The sequence below is a fragment of the Oryctolagus cuniculus genome, chromosome 1 (assembly GCF_964237555.1).
Source record: "Oryctolagus cuniculus chromosome 1, mOryCun1.1, whole genome shotgun sequence".
Taxonomy (NCBI): domain Eukaryota; kingdom Metazoa; phylum Chordata; class Mammalia; order Lagomorpha; family Leporidae; genus Oryctolagus; species Oryctolagus cuniculus.
Genome location: NC_091432.1, coordinates 139,501,891 through 139,526,367, shown reverse-complemented (window position 1 = coordinate 139,526,367; position 24,477 = coordinate 139,501,891).

Genomic DNA, 24,477 nt, shown 5'->3' with positions numbered 1-24,477 from the left:
GAACAAGCTTGTTACATGAGTATATGCATGTTAATATATACACGCAGAAATGGCTCAGTTACGCCAACAGAAACCACGCCTTCTTTTCAAGCACAAGCAGACCATTCCCAAACATTACAGCTAAAATGAAATGCAAGGAACATCTCAGAAAATTCCCAAAATGTAAAAATTATACAGCCTATAGTCTCTGAAAAGATTGCAAAAACATTTAAGCATTCATATCCAAGGGTTGGCAAAATGGGTCTATTCTCAGATTTTCAAACACTCCTTAAAATAAAAAAAAAAGCAAAGAAAGATTTAATTTCCATGTTGGGGGTTGGGAAATGAATGTGCATAGGATGCTCTTTCACTCTGTCGTGATGGATGTGGACCGAGTGCCCGCCAGTGAGTGCCGAAGCAGACACGTCTCAGTGCACTGTCTGAAGCTAAGATTATGGAATACCAATATAAGCTTATTTTGGTGCAAAAGAATTTTGACACCCACATCGTTCTTTATAATGCACATTTCCCATGAACTCTGAAGGGACCTCTTGCATTGTGGATTTCAAAATGATTTGCACCAAAAGAAACTTCTCTTTCAATTCCATTTTCCATGAACTTTTTGAAATGCCCTCGTGTAATTTTTACTAAGTATCAGTGAGAGAAAAAGATCTCAGACTCATTTCATGTGTGAGCCTAAAATAATGGTTCACTAGTTCTATTTGTATATTAAAGAAGCAAAATATGGTGAACAATTAGAATTCCTAATATAGAGTTCCTAGTCTATATGAGAATGGTTTGGCCCGCGCCGCGGCTCACTAGGCTAATCTTCCACCTGCGGCGCCGGCACACCGGGTTCTAGTCCTGGTCAGGGTGCCAGATTCTGTCCTGGTTGCCCCTCTTCCAGGCCAGCTCTCTGCTGTGGCCCAGGAGTGCAGTGGAGGATGGCCCAAGTGCTTGGGCCCTGCACCCCATGGGAGACCAGGAGAAGTACCTGGCTCCTGCCTTCGGATCAGCGTAGTGTGCTGGCCGCAGCGCACCGGCTGTGGCGGCCAGACCTTGCGGTGCAGCCAGTTAAGCTGCAGCGTGCGACACCAGCATCCCATACTGGAGCACCAGTCTGAATCCTGGCTGCTCTGCTTCCAAGTTTACATGCAAAAGAGCATAGACAAGGACAGCTGTTCCAAAACATTTCCCAAAGACAAGTAACAGATGGGAGGAAGCTATTTAGCAAAGAAATAGGATCCAGAGCGTAGGAAGAGTGCACAACCACAAAAACCATGCAAACCGGAGGATAGAACACAGGGCAGAACAAACAGTAACCCACAGACCGTGGACAATAAACATATCTAAAGCCGGCGCTGCGGCTCACTAGGCTAATCCTCCGCCTAGCGGCACCGGCACACCGGGTTCTAGTCCCGGTCGGGGCGCCGGTCGGGGCGCAGGATTCTGTCCCGGTTGCCCCTCTTCCAGGCCAGCTCTCTGCTGTGGCCAGGGAGGGCAGTGGAGGATGGCCCAAGTGCTTGGGCCCTGCACCCCATGGGAGACCAGGAGAAGCACCTGGCTCCTGGCTCCTGCCATCGGATCAGCGCGGTGCGCCGGCCGCGGTGCACCGGCCACAGCGCGCGGGCCGCGGCGGCCATCGGAGGGTGAACCAACAGCAAAGGAAGACCTTTCTCTCTGTCTCTCTCTCTCACTGTCCACTCTGCCTGTCAAAAAAAAATAAAAATAAAAATAAAACATATCTAAAAACGGCCGTCCCGGGGAACTGCAACTTCAGGTGAGGGTTTCTTGACTTGGCCTTCTGGCTGTTGGACTGGACACAGGGGAGGAGTCGTTAATGAAACTGTATTCCATGCACTTGAGGGAACAGACCCGTGCCCAGATGTAGTGACCGGTAAGACAGAAAGCTAACCGCAGCAAGCACTAGGAAGCACCGGTAGGTGTAACTCATTGCATCTACGTAAGCCAGGCCGGAAGTGTGTGAGCGCCACCAGCCAGCACTGGGGCTCAGAGGGCGGAGGGGTGGGCCACTCACTGTGCCTCTCAAGCGTTTGCTCTGGACACCAGGGTCTCTTCCTCAAAAGTCAGACATGAGGACCACTGATAGAAGTTTTTTTTTTTTTTTAATTGCCCTAGGCACTTAACTTAGGTCTTCCAGAAAAATGTTACTCTCAATGTTTCTTCAGTGAGCTACTCAGCGTAGTGTACAGAACTGTTCAAGGATGGAATTTAGCATTCTGGCTCCCAAGAACAATAACTAGGCTATATTAAGTTGCCATTGCCATGCAGGTGGCCGAATTGCATATGCGGCTCTCTTTGTTTTTTCAATAAACTAATAATGCCTGAGGCACATTTTCTCAATGTGTCTTTCAACATCAAAGCAGGAACCAACTATCCATGAAATGTTCATTCCCAGAATCGCACAAGACCCAGACCCCTGCCCCCAAGTGTGCAACATCTTCTAGGAGACTTGGTCCTGTCCGGGACCCCGTGTGTCACCCACACAAAGAAGGAATAGTGCAAGTCAACGTTCAGGGCCTGTCTAGAATTAATAAAGTAGGAGCCGATGCTGTGGCGTAGAAGGTTAAGCCACCGCCTGCAGCGCCGGCATCCCATATGGGCACCAGTTCGAGTCCCGGTTGCTCCACTTCCAATCCAGCTCTCTGCTGTGGCCTGGGAAAGCAGTAGAAGATGACCCAAGTCCTTGGGCCCCTGCACCCATGTGGGAGACCCGGAGGAAGCTCCTGGCTCCTGGCTTTGGATCAGTGCAGCTGCAACCATTGCAGCCATTTGGGAAGTGAACCAGCAGATGGAAGACCTCTCTCTCTCTCTCTCTCTTTGTAACTCTGCCTTTCAAATAAAGAAATGAATCTTTTTTTAAAAAAAGAATCAATAAAATATATTTAAAACAAAGTCTTGATCCAACATTAAAGCTCATTGTAGCAACTGGTTTGGATGTCCTTGACTTTCTCCATCTTCTAATTTTAGAATGGAACGAAATTATTTTTGAGTGCATGCTTATGAATTTCCTGGCCACTTTTAAGCCCTTAAAAATTTAGCACTTTCTCTCGAGAGAAAAAAAAGAGACTGTAGTAGTAGGGAAATTCATGTGCTAAGTATACACCAGCCAGTGACTTTTTATAGCGAGGAAGGCACTTCAAGAAGTTCACGGAAAAAATGCAATTAAAAGACCAGTTTGTTTCGGTGCTGAAAAAACTTTGTAATCCAAGCAGATTTTTTTTTTTTTTTTTTTTGCCTCACGTGCAGTTGACATCAACTTTTTGAAGCCCCCTCAGAGAATATGACTTCAAAATCAATTTTGGCACCTAAGTAAACTTTGAAGTTCATTTTTTTTTCTACAGAGTTTTTGGAGTGCCCTTGGATTCCAAGAGTAGAAACTGCCAATCTGAACCCTGCCAGCCGCGCCCTCTCGTCAGGGAAATGAAATCCAATCGTTGCTAATTCTTGTTGTGTCATCAACATACAGCCCCCTTGAGGAGAAACCCCCGTTCTCCCTGCCCGAGCGCCTTCCCAGGTCTCTCCATTGTCGGGAGCCAACAGCAGACAACACAAATGATCACGCACACCCAGACACACTCACGACGCCCGGAGTGGCTTCCATTTGCCCCTCTCGGCTGTGGTTCCCGACCAAGGCAACCCAGAACACCAGCAGCGAATCAAGTCAGCTTTCCTGCTTGTCCCGAACCCAAGAAAGCGCAAGACGGCATCTTCCTTGCTGCTCTGTTCTGTTCTAACTCGCTGATTTCCTCCCGCAGCCTGGCAGGGTCCCCCCGCCCGCGATGGAGACTTGAAAAGGCTCTCGTGACCAGCTAAGGAATGAAAAAGAAGGCAGAGCCACCCCGCACAGAGCCTCGTGGGGAGATTTTTGAGAAAACATGCCGGACGCCTCTGAACAGGCGGAGCATCCCGAGGAGTCACTGTGTGTAGCAGAAGTCGGAAGGTTTCCCTATCCACCTGTGGCCGGGCGGAGGGAGGTGAGCTGGGGCGCCTCCCAGGGTGCTGCTGAGCCACAGGTAGACACCCGCTCAGTGCAGCTGGCCATCACTGATCAGTCAGCCCCCCTGTCTCCCCTTCTCCGTCCTTTCTTTCCCTGGCTGCACGGGTTTTCTTCGTCCCTCTCCAGCCTGCCTTCTCATTTGCTCTCTCTCCCAAATGAAATCCAATTCTCGCAGCTAAGCTGTGTTTTGTGGCTCTATGGGCGATCCAGACCACACTCCCTTTCCACTTGCAGGGCTGCCTGGTCCACAGATGCCTTCCCATCACTTAACCTTGTTTCACAGGCCCGCTGTCCTCTGCCTAACAAGGTTGCTCAAAGCCTCCTCAATAGTCGCATGCAGCCGCTCTCCGGCCACCCACGAGCCTCTCCCTGGCCTTGGCCCCTCCAAGCTTTTGTTCAAAGGTGGACAGGCACCTCCTGATGGTGATTTGTTTCCGTGACAGCACGCCTGACCCAGCCAGCACTACCGCTCCGTACTCAGGGCTTCGCGACTGGCATGTCTCAACATTCCTAAAGTCCCAGAGAGGATCTCAAAATAGAATAAGAAACGAGAATTTAAATTAGAAGCAAAGGCCCTAGCAGGGCTGCTGGCTTCGGGGAGGAGGGTCTTGCACTGGATCCCCCCAGCCCAATTCCCTCGCCGCATGGTGCTTGTATCCCAGCATGCTTTTGGTTTTGCGATGCCGGAGTCGTCCACCCAGGCTGGCGATGGGAGCTCCTGGTTGGAAAGTAAAGCAGGTGTCCAGCAGGCTGGGGCTGCTGAAAGTGAGCCCAGGGCCTTTTCAGAGCCGAGGGGTACCCCTGGGCTCCTCAGAAACCCACGGTGCAATGGCTAAGGGTCCTTTTTGTTAGCAGCCAAATACAAGGAGGGTAGGCATGAGAAAGGAAAACTGAGTTTGACTGGAAGTTTGAGCATCTGTCCTTGGTCTTTGGCTTGGGTTGTGATGCTGTGACCCGAGCCCATCAGATAGAAGCCCCAGGGGCTGCACCACAGGGCAGAGTTCTGTATGGCTGGGGATGTGGCCTGTGGGACAGGGTGACAAGGGTTGTGCGTGGCCTGGCGAGAGGCCGTGTGTGCTCAAGAGAGGTGCAGCACATCGCCCTGGAGAAGGGAGACCAGCAAGACCCTGTTCTTCCCAGCCTGGAGTGTGGCCCCTTCCGGAGCCCTGATTCCAGTGGCTGCTGTTGGCATGCTGGACTTGGCTTCCCGGGACTTCATGGGGAGGCGAGCTCTGCTTCTCATGCTGGTGCCTGGCCCACTGCTCCAACACACCCTTGGTGTAAGCTGCGTGGATAGGCTACACATTTCCCCCTTCAGCTCAGATTCTCACTGCAAGAACACCCTGAGCCACTCTCCTTTAAACACACCGGCAAGGGCTGGCAGCTCTCAGGACAATGGCCCGAGTGGGGCTCCCCCTCGTGCTACAGTCTGAACATCTCCCCCTACTTCCTGAAGCATAGTTGCCAACATGGTGGCGTTAAGAGCTGGGGCCCACAGGGAGTGGTTAGGCACGAGTTTGGAGCCCTTGTGAATGGGATACAGGGCTGTGCAGAGGAATCTTCGCTTGTGTTCACACCTTTTGCCTCTTTCCCTTCTGCCAGGTGAGGACGCGACAGCCAAGGCATCACCTTGGAAACAGACAGCAGCTGTCCCGGACACTGAGCCTGTCCAAGCTGTGACCTTGCACTTCTGCCTCCACACCTGTCTGTTCTTTGTAAGTCCTGCAGTTTCAGCTATTCTGTGACAGAATCCCCCGTGGATGGCAACACCTCTCCTTCCTTTATCTCCAGTTTCCTGAGGATCAGTCCCCAGCTGGTGTGAGGATGCATGGAATGAGCACACTGGAAAACCAGACCTGCGTTGTCTCTTGTGGGTTTGCTGTTCGTCCCTCTCTGTGCCCGGGGGGAAAGGGGGTCATGGCCATGACTGTCCTGACCCTCCTCCCCCTTAGCTCCCTTAACACTGGCTTTCCGTGATTGCTTTTCCAAAACACGGGCACGATTCCCGATGACGCAAGAGGGTTCCTGCTGGGAGACGCTGCGGGGTCCTTGCATTCCTGGGTGAAGCTGCAGGGGCATCCCCACTGAACCTGTGGCTCCTTGGATCAGAGGCTGAGAACTGACCCCCAGACCCACTGAGCACAGGGTCAGTATGCATTTCCCAACCAGCCACAGGACGGTGTGCCATAGCTACAGCCGCTGCTTGCTGCGTGTTTTCTTCTAGATTGTCTTCAAAACTTTGCAAGATACCAAAGGGGCACAAGTTGTCCATACTGGAGTGCCTGGGTTCAAGTCCGGGCTCTGCCTCGGAGTCTAGCTTCCTATTAATGTGCATGCTGGTGAGCCAGCAACGATGGCTCAAGTGGTTGGGTCCCTGAAGCCTATGTGGGAGGCCCGAATTGAGTTCCTGGCTCCGAACATCAACCTAGACAGCCTTGGTTGTTGCAGGCATTTGGGGTGTGGACCAGCAGCTGGAAGCTCTCTCGGTCTCTGTGCATCTGTCTGTCTGCCTTTCAAACAAAGGGGAAATAAATAATTAAAAATATTTTTAAATATTTATTTGTTGGAAAGGGTTACACAGAGAGGGGAAGAGTGTGCGTGCGCACGAGAGAGCACTTTTATCTGATTCTGTCCACTGATTTACTCCCCAAATGGCCACATAAACCGGGACTAGACCAGGCCAAAGCCAGGAGCCAGGAGCTTCTTCCAGGTCTCCCACATGGGTGCAAGGGCCCAAGATCTTGGGCCATTTTCTGCTGCTTTCCCAGGCACATTAGCCAGGAGCTGGATCAGAAGTAGAACAACCAGGTCACGAAGCGGCTCCCACATGGGATGCCAGTGTCACAGGCAGCAGCTTAACCTGCTGCTCCACAGTGCTAACCCCTATTAAAAATTTTTTTTTAAAGAACTACAAAACCACATGCACACTCCGTGGGCCACCTGAGAAGCAACCTTGTGATTTCTTGCAGTGGGTGGGACAAGCGGGCCCTGGCTTTGGGGCTAAGTTATCATTACTTTGAGGAGGGAAGGTGCTGAGGGATCCTCCCTTGGTACAGCTGTTACACCACAGCCTCTTGGAAAACAACAGCAGGAGAAAGTGCTTAACATTTACGACAGAACAGCGTATGTGAATTTTGATTGTAAGATTCACACTGTTACAAGCAACCTTAATACGATGAAGATTTTGCACTTTTTCTGGGCTGATGCTAACTATTTCAGTCCTTTCATGGGCATTGAAACAAGTGGATCTTTGCCCATAACTTAGAAGCAGTGGAGCCATTGCAAAATCCAAGTTGCCCAGGGACTTCACTGTGTTTTCAACCTTTCTGGGTGGGCCTTCAGTTTTTGGAGATTTGTGGGTGGTGTGGACATGGAGTGTGGACCCCATCAGACAGGCCTGCATTCAAACGCTGGCATTTGTTTGGGTGACCCATCGGGTGAACGCTCCAAGACCTAATTCCTCAGCAGTCAGACTGGGAATTATGGTAGCCCCTACTGGCTGGAATTCTGGCAATTAAATCGCCCAGCCCACAGCTCCATGGTGAGCAAGTCTTCAACAAATGCCAGTCTTTATTATCAGGTATTTAACTTTCTCGTTCACCCATTTGGAGCTTTCGTGCTATTCTGTGCAGAGGGAAACCGGTCCTGTGCTTAGTTGAAAAGTGTCTTGGTTATCACAGTGCCTGTTGCTGTCCAGACATCAGTGCTCTTTCCTGGGAGCAGGCAGGCAGTTCCCCAACCCCTGAGAGCAGGGAAAGAGGCAGGAAGGTTGGGGGTCTCCCCAGTGGAGTGTGGGCTTGAGCGGGTGCAGGCATCTCCACTCACTCACTCTGTCTTCCAAGATTAGCTGTGCAGTTAATATTTTATCAAGACCCAGCAGGGAGTATCCTCCAGGGTGTGCTCAGGGAATATTTGCCAAGAAAAGGGATGAATGGAGGAGAGTGGGTGGGTGAATGATCTCCTTTGTTTTTCTCTGGGGGGAGATGTACTTGATGGCAGAGCAGGTGCTAGGAGCTGCGTGAGCTACATCCCAGCCCTGCCACTGACCTTAGGGTTACTACATGGCCCATTTCCGTTTTCCCTTCTTCATTCACCCACCTGGTGGGACACCCAGCTTACAGCAATCAGGTGGGTAGTAAATGAGCTAACGCAAGGTGCTCAGTGCAGGACTTGGCAGAGAACTAACAATACCACCAACAGCATCTGAGTCACCAAGAACCATTCACAGCATCCGAGTCACCAAGAACCATTCTTCTAGGCTTACACCTCTCCAGCTGAGGCACCTCTTGGGTAAGAAAGGTGGAGAGGGGGGTTAGAGCCAACCTCGGTCAATTTGATATTTCCACTGCCTGACACCATCACAGCCAATCAATAATAGACCACATACATGATGGTGGCGCCATTAGACTGTGGTGGACCTGGACACTCCTGTCACCTAGTGACACTGTGACTGTCATGGCCTCGTGGTGCAACAATTACTCACATGTTGCTGGTGAGGTTGCTGTGGGAGTAGCTAGTGCACTACCAGTTGTGTTAAGTATACCACATGCAATGACGCACAGCACACAGCATTAGATAATGACAATGAATGACAATGGTACTGTGTCATGTCCTTACCACACTACACTTTTATTGTTATTTTAGCATACACTCCTACTTATAGACATGTTTCCCTTAAATCTGCTACATGGGCAGCAGCTTCACGCATCTTGGCTCTTGATTGCATCATCTTTTGCGCTTGATTTGATCTTGTGTTGATTTGTGCATCACGGCTCCTGAGCAAAGTGGAATTCACGGCTAATATTGCTAATACAAGGGCGCCTCTTGTGACTGACCTGGAAATGAAATGCAAGAGAACGAGGCTCATGGAGGTGAAAACAGTGCTGATTTCCATTTGCCACGCAGGCACGTTCCACTGCACCATAGCTGTGACCTTGAAGAACCAGAACGGAGTGAGGAATGCTGCACACTGGGTGACGTGCACCCACGAACAGCCCATTCCAGGAAAAGGAGTAGTCTTGAGATGATGAGTTTAGCTGTTGTGCAGCTGTTAGGTGGGCTTCATACATCTGTGTGTGTGCTGCTGGGGAAGCAGGGGGAAGGAAGCTAGGAGGGGAGGCAGCCTGCAGCACACGCACAGGGAGGGAGAGGTCCATGCAGCCAATAGCTGTCCCAGAGCAATGGAGCATCAGCCACACAGCAGGGTACTGCAAAAGTCCATGGAAGGGGCCGGCGCTGTGGCGTAGCGGGTAAAGCTGCTGCCTGCAGGGCCGCCATCCCATATGGGCGCTGGGTCCAGCCCTGGCTGCTACACTTCCCATCCAGCTCTCTGCTATGGTCTGGGAAAGCAGTGGAAGATGGCCCAAGTCCTTGGGTCCCTGCACCCACATGGGAGACCTGGAAGAAGATCCTGGTTCCTGGCTTTGGATCCGTGCAGCTCTGGCCATTGTGGTCAATTGGGGAGCGAACCAGTGGATGGAAGGCCTCTCTCTCTCTCTTTCTCTCTCTCTCTCCTTCTCTCTCTATGTAACTCTGACTTTCAAATAAATAAATACATTTTTAAAAAAATAAGTTCATGGAAAATAGAATGCAAAAGCAAGTTTAGATTGGTATAAAGGCATTTTGAAACCCATACATACTAATTTTTTAGCATTTATTTTATTAATTTGAAAGGCAGAGTTACAGAGAGAGAGAGAGAGGTCGGTCTTCCATCCGCTGGTTCACTCTCCAAATGACCACAATGGCCAGAGCTGAGCTGATCTGAAGGCAGGAGCCAGGAGTGTCTTCCGGGTCTCCCACACGGGTGCAGGGACTCAAGGATTTGGGCATCTTCTACTGGAAGCGGAGCAGCTGGGACTCAAACCAGCACCCATATGGAATGCCGGCATTGCAAGCTGAGGCTTTAATCCGCTGCACCACAGCACCTGCCCCGTGTAGTATTTTTCTAGCATGCATTTCCCTGTGAACTTTTGAAGACCTGCTCTCTATACTTGACAGTTTGTAGTAGTCATAGCAACTAAAAAAGAGACAGGTGAAATATATTCTATTTAACCTAAGATATCTAAAATATTACTGTTTCAACATGTCATCGATATAAACGTTTGCCATTGAGCTAGTTCACAGGTCTTTCTGTATTGGATCTTCAACACTGGTAGGCATTGTGCATGGACAGCACATCCCTGTGCTGCCCTGCCACAGTTCAAGTGTGCCTAGTGGCCACTTAAGGGTGTCAGGACCTTACTGAGAAGAGCTGAGACAGTGGCGTGGAGGAGGTGTGCAATGAAGGCTGGACCACAGGGCTTCTTCCGTGTCCAGCAGGGCCATGTTTCTAGTGGTCACGGAGGGGAGGGAGCCCCCTGAGCCGACCTGGAGATGGCATGGAGCGTGTGAGAAGCAGGACCTGTGCCTTCTGCCTCCGGCGCCCACCTCCTTTCCCCACAGTGTCCCCGTGCACAGGAGGCCAACACTGGCAGCCAGTGCAGAGTGTCTGTGGCTAGACATGTCCCATCCCTTGAGCCCTCTGCCCTGGGGGGCCTCTTCTGGTTTCTCGGCATAGCATGCCCTCCGGCTACGCCGGTGAGGTTCCTTCTTGCCTGCCTGTACCTCCAGGCTGACCAGGGTCGTCTTTTGATGCACCATGGCCGCTCTGCAGCCGCAACTTGCAGGAGACTGTGCTATCAAGGACTGGCTGTCACACTCTGCCCCTCTCAGTACTGTTTCTTTCTTTCTTTTCTTTTTATTTGACTGATAGAGTTAGACAGTGAGAGAGAGAGAGTGAGACAGAGAGAAAGGTCTTCCTTCCATTGGTTCACTCCACAAATAGCCACCACGGCCGGTGCTGCACCAATCCGAAGCCAGGATCCAGGTGCTTCTCCTGGTCTCCCATGGGGTGCAGGGCCCAAGTACTTGGGCCATCCTCCACTGCACTCCCGGGCCACAGCAGAGAGCTGGCCTGGAAGAGGGGCAACCAGGACAGAATCCGGCGCCCCAACCGGGACTAGAACCCGGTGTGCCGGCGCCGCTAGGTGGAGGATTAGCCTAGTGAGCCGTGGCACTGGCCTTTTTTTTTTTTTTTTTTTTGTGACAGGCACAGTGGACAGTGAGAGAGAGAGACAGAGAGAAAGGTCCAATTCTCCTTCCATTATGAGTCTAGCTTCTCCGGAGTTGACATCACTTGACTTCCTGCCTGGGTGTCCCACCCACTCCCTGTTGTCACCACCGCCTTCTGCCGTGACGGCGAGGCATGTCATTGGTAAGGCCACAGAGGCCCCATGCGTCAGAGCCGTGGTGTTTTCCAGCCCTCTGTTTGCCTTGCTCAGCCTCACTGCAGGGCTCCTCGTGGCCAGCCACTTTTCCCTCTTTGGCTTCTGGGGAACCATTCCCTTGGCATTAACTTCCTTAGTACTCAATTGAGAGCTCATGAATGAAACACCATAACTCACCATGCTTAATATGGAAAATAAGCTGTTCACAGAGTCAGAGACTTAATTAGCAAAAATAGGCATGTTCCTGGAACTTTTAGTGGGAATATGTGATTATTTTAGGCCAGATATGTAAGAATGATGTGTGGGGCCAGCATGGTGGTGCAGTGGGTTAAGACACCTCCTGCAGTGCTGGCATCCCATACGGGTGCCAGTTCAAGTCCTGGCTGTTCCATTTATAATGCAGCTCCCTGCTGATGTGCTGGGAAAGCAATGGAATATGGACCAAATCCTTGGGCCCCTGCACCCACAGGGGAGACCCGGATGAAGCTCCTGGCTCCAGCCTGGCCCAGCCCTAGCTGTTGGTGCCATTGGAGGAGTGAAACAGCAGATGGAAGATCTCTTTGTATCTCTCTTTCTCTCTGTAACTCTGCCTTTTAAATGAATAAAATAAATCTTTTTGAAAAAAAGAAGTATGTTTGCTGTGTCATTAAGCCCTCTGCTAACCGTGTTAGTGATGGCAGCTCCTGCAGTGCAGGTCACCAGGCCAGCTGCAGGGCCCGTGACCTGGGCAGCGTCTCAGGCCCCACACTCAGAAGTGACCTGTGGCCAGCGCCGCGGCTCACTAGGCTAATCCTCTGCCTTGCGGCGCCGGCACACCGGGTTCTAGTCCCGGTCGGGGCACCGGATTCTGTCCCGGTTGCCCCTCTTCCAGGCCAGCTCTCTGCTGTGGCCAGGGAGTGCAGTGGAGGATGGCCCAAGTGCTTGGGCCCTGCACCCCATGGGAGACCAGGAGAAGCACCTGGCTCCTGGCTTCGGATCAGTGCGATGTGCTGGCCGCAGCACACCGGCCGTGGCGGCCATTGGAGGGTGAACCAATGGCAAAGGAAGACCTTTCTCTCTGTCTCTCTCTCTCACTGTCCACTCTGCCTGTCAAAAAAAAAAAAAAAAGCGACCTGTGCTGCTTTCATCCTCTGCGGTCACTATCTTGAAATTCTTAATACTTTTTGAACAAGAGGCCCCGCATTTTTACTTTGCACCTACCCCCCTAAAATAGACCACCGGTCCTGTGGTTGTCATAGGACAAGAACATACATCCAGCAGTTTCTTTCCTTTTGCAACTTTCCCAGAGCCTCTGCCACAGGCCCTTTGGAGCGGCCTGTACATTTCCTGGGGACTCTTCGCCCAGTGCAGTCCACGGGGCACTGACTCACCTGTGGGGCTCCCAGGCTGCGTGCTGTCTGCTTGAAGCAGCCACCTCGAAACCTTCCCAGTGAGACTTTCTGCTGCTCTGGAGGGAGCTGACCCGGCTGCGAGCCCTGTGGTCGTGTCAGGCTTGCAGCTGTTGTTCCGATCCAGCTGCTGCCGGTTCCTGCGGCGAGGCAGAGCCGTGCCTGGTTACGCTGAGATAGCCTTCCCCAAGGTGACTTCTCCCTGGTGTCTCTCAAGAGTCCTCTGGAGATGGCTGCAAATGCAGAGCCCCACCCCTCTGGGGTGGGCCTGGGTGGGGCTCTGGACTCTTGCTGTGGAACAAGCCCCCTGGGTCTGCTAAAGACCATGCATGAAGGGTGCTCAGCCACAGGTATTCTTGCTGATGTTTTATGATGAAAAATTCAAAATACACAGAAAAAGTAACGGAATTCTACAGGGACTACCAATATCCATACCACCCAGATTTTACAGTTAACATTTTGCTATATCCAACTTATTATATGTCAATCCATCCATCCCTACATCCATCTACCCATTCTTCTATCTGTCATCTATCTATACACATCCATCCATTCATGTCTTCATCCATCCATCCTCCTACCCACCCATTCATCCATATGTAGATCTTATTCCATCTCCTAAATGCTTCCTGCTTGGATCTATGATTTTCCATGAACAACAACAGAAAAAAAAACATTGCCAGGCAGAAAATGTTTGAAAAAGCACAACACAACACAAGGCTTGTGGGCTACCACCTGTCTCTTTCTATGTGTTGTGGCCTAGTGTGGAATAAGCAGTCTATCTCCCTTTTGAGTGGTTATCAACCTCTGAATTTGGTTTCTTTTTATATTCATTTAACATAAATACCTTCAATATGTACATGTACACATATGTAAGTAAATATAAAAAGAAGCAAGGTTCTTTTTAAACAAGAATCGCAACACACATATGTACTTTAAAAATAACCTCTCTTTTTTTTTTTTTTTTGAGAATGTTTTGCCTCGTTCTTCCCAGGATGTTTTTCTGAGATGCAGGACAGGTTAGGGTAAGCCTCCCTGGGAAAAAGAAGCGAGGAAAAATGGGAACAAAACAACACACACACACACACACACACACACACAATTAGTTCCCAGGGGAGCTACAGATGCCCTTGGTCCAGTCTGTGTTTGGCTGCTGAGGGTACCCCACGGCCAGCTCTCTGGAATGCATTTCAAGCTGTCTCATTTGCAAAGGTCTGTTGCTACCGCCCAGTCTCTGGAGCCCCAGAGCTCTTCTGCCTGATACTCTTCAGATAACACAGGAGGAAGATAGGTCACCCGACAATCAGGGCTGTGCCAGCCTTGGTCAACACAGGCTCGGAGCCAGTCCGTCTGTTCTCAGAAAGCTCTTGTTGGGATGTGGCATGAGTTTACTGAGCTAGCAAAGCTCAGCAAAGAAAGGTTTGCAAAAGGGCTTTGCAAGGACGGGTGAGATGAAACCTCACCCAGAGAGACAAGAGAGGGAAGGGCATCGAAACAAAAACTCTAAACCCAGGACGTGCATTAGCTCTGGACTGGCTCCTTCCCAACCTTTGGTCCTGCCTGGAGCCCTGGACCTTGTGTGCTGCCTGCATCAGTCATGGGTTAGCACAGAGCACAGCAGCCTCTCAGTTTAACACCGACACCCCTTGGCAAGCGTGGCCACGGATCCACCTGCACACATACGAATCCGAAGTCTGGGTCTGGCTGGACAGTCAAGGGAAGAAGGACTTCAGATCTGAACTGAGTTTCTCAGAGCAGCCCTGGAACCCTGCATTTGGGTGGCAGAAAGCTGAACACACACACTCACGTCTCCACATGGGTAGGTCCACGTAGAATAGAGTTCGAGCAGCATTAAATGTCATTTAAGAATTAAGTGTGTGGGGGGTGAATGTTTATAAGCCATCTTCTATTTTATCTTCCCACCTTAACACGTTTTCTGAAGACAACTTGACCTTTTCAGAATGACTTAGCATCACTTCCCAGGAGAGGTGCCAGCTAGACTCCAGGTCCCATAGCTCAGGGTGGGAAATGGAAACTCACAGATTCCTCAGACATCACTGTTCTTTAAAAGCGTTCAAAAATTAGGCTGGCGCCGCGGCTCACTGGGCTAATCCTCTGCCTTGCGGCGCCAGCACACCGGGTTCTAGTCCCAGTCAGGGCGCCGGATTCTGTCCCGGTTGCCCCTCTTCCAGGCCAGCTCTCTGCTGTGGCCTGGGACTACAGTGGAGGATGGCCCAAGTGCTTGGGCCCTGCACCCCATGGGAGACCAGGAGAAGCACCTGGCTCCTGGCTTCGGATCAGCGCCGTGCGCCAGCCGTGGCAGCCATTGGAGGGTGAACCAACGGCAAGGGAAGACCTTTCTCTGTCTCTCTCTCTCTCACTGTCCACTCTGCCTGTCAAAAATAAAATAAAAGCGTTCAAAAATTAATTTATTTGAGAGGCTAAGAGACACAGAAAGAGATAGACAGATACACGCACACATAGAGTGTGCATTTCATTTACTCACCAAATGCCTGCAGTGGCCAGGGCTAGGCATGAGCCAAATCCAGGAGCTGGAAACTCAACCTAGACCTCCCACATGGGTGGCAGGAAGCCAATCACTGTCTCGCTGGGTGTGTAAGAGCAGGAAGCTGGAGTCAGGAGCCTGATCCAGGCGTGCAGCCCAGGCACTCTGAGATGGGGTGTGGGTGTCTTCACCCCTGGCTAAATGCCTGCTCCTATTATTCTTCAAGGCCCAGCATGCTCTTCCCCAGAACTCTGCCCACCAGAGCGATGAGGTGGCAAACCCCAATATCACAGGCGTCAGGAGCAGCAAAGCCGGGCGAGAAGGCATTCCCACTGAGCACAGAACACGTGCGGTGGTGACAGATTGGCATGGGCACCGGTGAAGGAAGGCGAGGGAGGAAGTGACAAGATGAGGCCCTGTACCCTGGGATAGCAGACCCCCAACAGGTTAGCAAGAGGGGCTGGCTTGTTGAGAACAGCAGCTACCTCCTGCCCAGGGATTCAGTGGGCCCCTCACTGGGATCCCCTTGGATGAGAACATGGTAGCCTCATCAGATCACACCCGATGAGCACGTGTGTCCCGTCTGAGATGACAGCAGGGAAGAACACAGAATCCACCTGAGGTCTAACCAAATGGGGACATGCCAAGGGGCTGGAGGAGCCAACGTGAAGAATAAGTAACAGAAGGACGCCTGCAGAGCTATCTACTGGTGCATAACTAACCCTGCCAAAGCTGAGCGCTTGAACACCAGACCCTCACTGCCTCACGGGTTCTGTGAGTCAGGAATCTGGGGGTGTCTCAGCTGTGTCCATGGGCTCAGGGGTGCCCTTCCAAACCCATGCATGACTTCGATAGCCCTTGCCAGGCGGGCCTCTCCGGGGAGGCGGCTTCTCTCACAGGGGCTGGCTTCCTTCAGAGCCAGCCAGCTAAGGAAGAGTGAGCATGGAAACTGAAGCCACCGTCTTAAGACCAAAACCCAGGACCCTGCTTTCTGTGCACCGACACCTGTCTCCCACGTTGGTGACAACTTCTTCTGACCCTCAGTCCTCAGTTCAAGGGTCAGGCCCTCCGACCCTTTCCGTAGAATACCCCCGCTTTGTTGCATCACAGCCGTTGATTGCCTTCCCATTTGTGATGTTTTTCCTTTATCTACAGTGAAGACGGCAACATCATCGTATAATAGACAATCGTAACATGCATTCGGAGGGAGGAGCATATCTGATCTTGAATAGTCGCTGTGCAGTTGCTCTGTTCCTAAATAGCCCAAGGTGCAAAGGGAAAATCAGAATCAACCTGGACCCCAGGGTCTCCCTGCACACCTGGGCCAACGTGAGGGCGTGGGGACTGCGGCTCCCCACGGGACATCGTTTGGGAAGGTCCTGGCCTCACCTAAACTTTTTGCATAAGGAGCTCTGGAACAGAGCCCCAAGAATGCTTATTACTTTAAGCTCCTAGGGTTAGTCCAGAGGAGCCAAACTTGAGTGCCCCTTTGGGGAGAAAACACGTGGGCACCTTGAGGACAAGATCTTTTTGCCTCTGACTTGTTGGCACCTGGGATTGAAAGGGGGTGGGTAGGTTTGACTCTGCTTGAATTTCCTCTAAAAAAATCACTCTGGGAAGAAAGAAGACTCCAACTGCCAACCAGAGACCCCCCGTGCTAATCTCAACCCAGGTCCTTGCTGGAGAACCTGCGGGAGTTGTGCAATCCCAGCATCCTTCCCTCCCGCCTGGGATCTTGCTGCAATTGTCTGGGGGGTGCCCGGTGCCCTGTGGGGCGGATGCACAGCCAGGGCCAGAGCTGCAGGTCTTCACACAGCACACGCATCCCTCATTGCTCCGCGCAAGTCACTGTCTCATGCAATTTGCATACACTCAGGCTAGGTTTCTACCCAAGGTTAATCTTTTTAATTAGCTTAGCTGCTATATTATAGGAAACAAACATTGACCCTTAAGTAGATAATTGGCATAATTGAAACTATTAAATGATTTTCCCTGGGAGATCATTCAGCAAAGTCATTCTTGCTGGAGGAAGGAGAAGGAATGGCACGCACACACACACACACACACACACACACAGCACAATGCATTCGTGGCACATGTGAATGATAATAAAATTGTCCAGGCTTGCATCTACTCTGATGGCAGTATTTTCATTTGCTCCTTGGTCAACTCTCTGAGTTACTGGCCAGCCTTGGCCCTCCTCTGTTGCCCAGAATCTAGGACAATTGACAGGGAGGGGTCGGTGTGGTGAGCACAAGGAGGGGCTCCCTGGAGCGGGGAGGGGGTTCTGCTGCGGGGTGGTGCTGTGGGTGGGTTTAGAGGCTGAGAGAGCAGCAGAGGTCTTTGGGAAGGGGTGAGCATCTATGGGATCTGCAAGGTTACGTTTATGTAAGGACTCTCGCTGAGGGGTCTCAGTGGACTCTTATACCATCCTTAGAGCCTGATAAAGGTCTGAACAGCTTCATTGGCCATTACACTGGCATTTTTTTTTTTTTGACAGGCAGAGTGGACAGTGAGAGAGAGAGACAGAGAGAAAGGTCTTCCTTTTGCCGTTGGTTCACCCTCCAATGGCCGCCACGGCTGGTGCACTGCGGCCGGCACATCGCGCTGATCCGAAGGCAGGAGCCAGGTGCTTCTCCTGGTCTCCCATGGGGTGCAGAGCCCAAGCACTTGGGCCATCCTCCACTGCACTCCCTGGCCACAGCAGAGAGCTGGCCTGGAAGAGGGGCAACCGGGACAGAATCCGGCGCCCCGACTGGGACTAGAACCCGGTGTGCCGGCGCCGCCAGGCGGAGGATTAGCCTAGTGAGCCACGGTGCTGGCTTACACTGGCATTTCTAATGCCGCTGTGACATTGGTCGCTCAGCCCAAGACCTGAATAAAAGAAGCCTGACTACATTTGTGAGCAAAAGCTAAAGAGTATCCTTTATGCCTCAGTCTTTTTCTTCCTACAAGAACACGTTAAAAAAAAAGATTTATTTATTTATTTGACAGGAGGAGTGATGGAGGTAGTGGGGAGAAATCTGCCATCTGCTGGTTCACTCCCCAAATGGCCACAATGGCTGGGGCTGGGCCACACTGATGCCAGGAGCTTGGAGCTCCATCTGGATCTCCCCAGGTGGGCGCAGGGGTGCAGTGGCCCAGGGACTTGGGCCATCCTCTGCTGCTTTCCCAGCACATCAGCAGGGAGTTGGACAAGATGCTGGTGTCCCAGGCGGCGGTTTAACGTGCAGTACTATAACACTGGCCCCAAGAATACATATATATATTATGGCAGCTAGTTGTGTGTGTGTGTGCGTGTGTGTGTGTGTGAGAGAGAGAGAGAGAGAGAGGGAGAGGGAGAGGGAGAGAGAGAGAGAGAGAGAGAGAGAGAGAAGCTATGCATGGATGCAGAAATAAAGAGTTCTAACTATAGGTCAGGGTTTATAGAGAATATGAATCTATGTTTGGATACATGAGTACCGACCACTGCGCTACAGTTGCCCCCAGTATTGAGAGCAGTAACAGGTGTGTAGCCTGGGGGCAAAGCAGGCCACGGCACACAGCCCAGGCGTGCAGCAGGTTTGTGTAAGGACCCAATGGCAAAACCACCTCACGATGCACCTCCATGTGCCAGGGTGACTTACTCTTTCACAGCAGTGCAGTTTCATACCTGCACACGGCCCTAGATGGTGTTTATGCATCCCTGGCTCTCCCATGTACAATGAGGCATCGGCCATCGTGTCTAAGGCCCAGGACACCCACGTGGTTCACAAGCAGCCATCCCCAGGGAACACGCCAGAGGACGTGGGAACTGTGAAGGGGAACGGGGTGAGTTCAAGTGTGGAAGAGTTCCCCACCTGTCCCTCCACCCAGCACCCCCACAGCTGTGCCCCTGGTCAGAGATGCCTCAGGGTGTGCCGGCCTGGACCAGCGGGGGCTTTCCCTAGGAGACTCCATCTTGAGCTGCCAGGCCCCACGTCCTTCCTCCCCTTGCTCCTGCTCCCCTGGGTTTTCTCACGATGAGTGGTCAGATCCCGAGTCGGCCGGGGATGTTCGAGGCAGAGGCACACAAGGTCAATCTGTTACCTGCAAAGAGAAGGCTCTTCCAGAAAAGCAGAGTGGGTCTGTCTTCTTCCAGCGCCTCTGCTTAGTGACCTGAGCTATTTCACCACAGATGGTTCCCTCCTTGCACGTGGTTCGACTTAAGGATGATTCGACTTACGATGGTGCCAAAGCAAACCCATAAAGCCAAGTTTCTTTTTATTCTTCAAACTTCCAGTATAGTGCTCAATAATTTGCATAGGGCATTCAACATTCTGTTATAAAATAGGCTCTGTGTTAGGTTCGCTCAACTGTTGGCTAATGTGAGTGTTCTGAGTGTGTTTAAAGTAGTTAAGGCTAAGCTAGGGTGTTAGCTGAAGTGCTTTCAATGTACTTTCCATTATAATTTTTTTTTTGACAGGCAGAGTTAGACAGTGAGAGAAGAGAGACAGAGAGAAAGGTCTTCCTTCCATTGGTTCACCCCCCAAATGGCTGCCACAGCTGGCGCTGCGCCAAACTGAAGCCAGGAGCCAGGTGCTTCCTCCTGGTCTCCTATGCAGGTGCAGGGCCCAAGCACTTGGGCCATCCTCCACTGCCTTCCCAGGCCACAGCAGAGAGCTGGACTGGAAGAGGAGCAACTGGGACAGAACCAGTGTCCCAACCGGGACTAGAACCCGGTGTGCCGGCGCCGCAGGCAGAGGATTAGCCTAGTTAGCCGCGGCGCTGGCCCCATTATGATATTTTCAACTTGCAATGAGTTCTGGGGACTGGCCCCTTTGTAGGTTGAGGGGCATTTGTAATTTGAGCCCTTGTGTGGCTTTTCACGGTAGCTTTACCATGTGGGGAAGGTCATATCTGCCCAGCCCGTTGGAGGCTGCAGATGAAAGAGCGGGGTCCTGAATCTACCTTGGCACCATGCACTGTCTGTGGGTCTCCTGAATATTTTTCACACAGAGATAAACTACTGTAAGTGTGGACTTGCTGCTGTGATGTGCAGTATAGAACTGGGGGGGCCGGCGCTGTGGCGCAGCGGGGGGTTAAAGCCCTGGCCTGCAGTGCCGGCATCCCACCTGCGTGCCGGTTCTAGTACCGGCTGCTCCTCTTCCGATCCAGCTCTCTGCTATGGCCTGGGAAAGCAGTGGAAGATGGCCCAAGTCCTTGGGCCCCAGGCCTGCTTGGGAGACCTGGAAGAAGCTCCTGGTTCCTGTTTCCTGGCTTCGGATCAGTACAGCTCCGGCCATTGTGGCCATTCGGAGAGTGAACCAGCGGATGGAAAATCTCTCTCTCTGTCTCTACCTCTCTCTGTAACTCTTTCAAATAAATAAAAAATAAATCTTAAAAAAAAGAACTGGGTTCACTGAAGTCGTTGGTCGAAGCCTGGGGTGATAGAAGTTCCCAAGATCTGTTTCTAAAGCCACAGCGGGGTGCAGACAGCTGTGCTGGCAGCTGATGTCACGTGTTCATTTACCAGAAAAGCTCTGGTCTGCACGTGTGCATCCAGCAACCCCAGAATTGGCCTCGACTCCTCCTTTGCATTTTCAGTGGCTTGTTGGTTGTGCTGCACCCCTGGACTGCCTCTGTGGGAGCTCATGCCCACAGCACCCTGGTACTCACGTATAGGAGATGGCAATGCTCGCGGACACACAGCATCCACAGTCACACTCCAATGCTGACACCCTGCTGGCACGAGGCTTGCAGAGAAATTCAGGGGTGCAGTTGGCCTGGCCAAAGTAGAAGTGGGGTGATGCAGAGAGCGTGTGAACCTGAGCCCCACAGGTGTGAGCTTCAACAAGGACCATACGGGACTTGCAGTTTGCAGGATGTGTGTCCAGAGTCCCTGCTGCCATAGCGATTCACAGGGCAAGGGCAATCTGGCTCATAAGGACGCCAGTCCTCTGGGACTACAGCCCGCCCCAAGGGCCTCACTTAATCTTGGCTCTTTAAGGACTCTGTCTTCAAAGGCAGTCACAGTGCAAGGTATTAGGGGGTTAGGACTTCAACATAGCAACTTCAGGGGGCCCGATTTAGCCCATACCAGGAGGCAATCTAGATCTCACCACTTGCTGTAAGAAAGGCGATGGGATGGCTTCTACCATCATCATTTTCTTGGAAAATACAACTGGCCACTGATGTGACTTACAGGACGATGCTGATTTGATCTCGGTGATGTTGGTGAATAATGGCACAGCACTGTGCTGGCGCAGGGTGCGGGGCAGGGACTTGCTACTCAGGGATGGCCCACACAGGCCAGGGCACGTCCCACTAAGGCGATCGGAGTGCCTGCTGCATGTAGAATGCAAATGGCTAGATTTTAGACCATGAATAGAAATGACCTTGAAATTAGCCTTGAACACAACTCCTGACTCTAATCAGGGTTTTTGCTGCCATCCCTCATGAGGTAGGGTTCATATATATTTTTAAGATTTATTTACTTATTTGAAAGGCAGAGTTATAGAGATGGAGAGAGAGAGAGGGAGAGAGAGAGAGAGAGAGAGAGAGAGAGAGAGAGAGAGAATATCTTCCACTCACTGGTTCAGTCCCCAAATGGTGGCAACAGCCAGGGCTGGGCCACCCTGAAGCCAGGAGTCAGGAGCTTCATCTAGGTCTCCCACACAGAGGCAGGGGCACAAGCTCCTGGGCCATCTCCTACTGCTTTTCCCAGGCATGTTAGCAGGGAGCTGGATGGGAAGTGGAGCAGCCGGACTTGAGCTGGTGTCCACATGGGATGTCGGCATCACAGGCCGTGGCTTAACCTGCTGCACCACGGCGCTGACTCCCAGACCTCTGTTTCCAAAGAGCATGTCTCGCACTCAGAGCCTAGGATGTTGGAGCAAGTGCTGTGCCGGTGCCCTGCCTCATGTCCCACCCTTCCCAGGCCAGTGCGTGACTGTCAGCTGCTAAACCCCAGCACCCGCAGCTCTGTCTGGCCATCACAGCCTGCTTTGCCTGACTCTTCAGCACATGGGAATGCTCAAGGATGAATGCCCCAGCTGTACCCGGCATGCTTCCACCAGCGGCTACCTCCTCCTGGTTCCACATTGGGATCCAGACATCCACGGGGACAACTAACTGTACAGCACCGAGCACGGAGCCCAGCCTTCCCCCTCCTCCCCCAATCTGGGCTCTGCTCCAGCCAGCCTCGCCACGTCACAGGAAGCTAGGAACACAAAGGGAGGGGACTGTGGAGCACCTGCCCCACACAATGTGAGCTCCCTGATTAGACTTTATCTTCTCCACACAGCCCCAGTCCCACACAACTGTTCCAGGCAATAGGAAGCAGGGGGAGTGGGATTTGCATATGAAAAGCCATTCCTGCCTATGTTGTGTGTCTGTCAGGCTGGGACCCTGTCATCTGCACATCTGTTCTCTGCTCAGCTGGGACCTGAGGGTGCTGTGTGGGCACCCTCTGTGCCTCTCCTGGGAGCAGGTGGGAACGGATTGTCTTTCTTGATGCTAGGTTCTGATGGCTCTCAGGCCACTGGTGCCCCAGGACTGTCCTGTAGCCCGGGATTCCCAGGGGTGGTCATCTGGGGCCGCTCTGGGGTTGGCCCACTCCCTGGGGGTGCTGATGGATTCAGGCTGCCTTGGGCTGTGAAAAGCAGATACCCCGAAGTCCCCCTCTTGAGTCTTGCAGCGCATGCCCTGGCTCTGCTTGGAGCCTGAACAAGTCCTCCTGGAGCGAGGGGCCCTGCTTGGCTGGAGCCATCTCCTCTCCCGAGATGGCCTTGTCCCCTGGCCTTTCCCAACCTCAACCCTTGGCTACCTGGCTTCCTCTTGTTCCACTGGGACATCCTCGGCTCGCAAGGCTGCGTTTAGTGCTATGTGTTTTGCTTTGGACTTGGTCTCTTCCTTCCTGGTTCCCTGTTCTTAACAAATCCCCAACTTAACTATTCTGGAAGCTGCCGGCCTAAGTAACCACAGAAAAGGAGAGAGAGGGGCTCTTGAAAAATGCAATGATTTTGTTCGCGGACGTGCGGAAGATCGCAACCCCAAATATGCGTGCCGTGACAGATCAGAGGCAGAGAGAGCCTAGGGCTTTCAAAGGTAAAACCAGGAAGGTTACACAAGTTGTTTTAAAACAATTACCCTTGGCTCCGGGGATCAATAACAAGAGTGGCATCAGTCCAGGGCCGAGCTGGCAGACGCTGGGGAGCTGTTCTCACAGGCACATTCTTCACGCTGGGGTGCGGTGGCCCTGGTGCCAGGTTAGAGTGCTTGTAATCATTTCTGTGGCCACGGGGCTCCGGTTTGTTAGGGTCTGACGCAACTGCCTTCAGTCTGGTTCTGGAACTGACAACTTTCCCGGAGCAAAAACAAACCCAAAGAAGGGAGAGGCGGGTGTGACTCTGAACTTGACGGGACTGGGGGGAGAAATGAGGCCACTAGGCCGAGTTGAGGGATGCTGCGTCTGTTCAAAGTCGCTGAAGAATGCTGAAACCCGGAGTGGGGTCAGGACTTGGAGGCTGAACCGTGTGACGGAATGCTTTTAAAAGTGATTAAAATAACTCGGGAAAGGCTCTGCCAGGCGCTGGATGTGGGAAATGAAATGCACTCACTGGCCTGGCCTGAGAGCCGCGCCGGCTCTGAGGACCGTCAGCTGGGCACACAGCGATGATGGCACGTTTAATCAGCCCTGCGATCCTGCGTTGTGTGCTCACTGTGGCTGCAGGAAAGGGTGCTGTAACCGATCTTTAAATAGCAAACCCGTGGCTAAATTTCACTTCATCCATCAAAAGCCACTGCTATGCAATGACCTAATTTTAGCTCCTTATCAATTCCCCAGCGCTTGTGAGTTGATGTAACTTTGATCCTCTGATGCGAGATGACTTTTGTGCTGAATATAGCTAGAATTTAATATGAATCATTTGGATGGCTGCCCAGCTGAGCTCAACTCTGTGTGTGTGTGTGTGTGTGTGTGTGTGTGTGTGAGAGAGAGAGAGAGAGAGAGAGAGAGAACAAACACACAGATTTAGGCCACTAAAGTGGATAACAACACAGCAAAGGCTTCCTTACTCCTGGGGCAATTGACTTCGTGTGGCCAAGGCCAAGTTTGCACAATATCCTTGGGCTTTTATTTTATTTTCCCTCCCAAACAAGGAGAGTCTTCCCGGCAAACACACACACAGGCAATACCACTCTACTACTGCCGAGATCTGATGATAGTGTCAATAATTGCAAGGCGTTTTAAATGAATGTTTTCTAAGCAAATCCTTGCCTTTTCAAAGGGCTTTCATTTCCACTTCCCAAGAGAGAGCAGCTGAGAGGCTATGCAGGAGGAGAGGGCGTTTGGGAGAG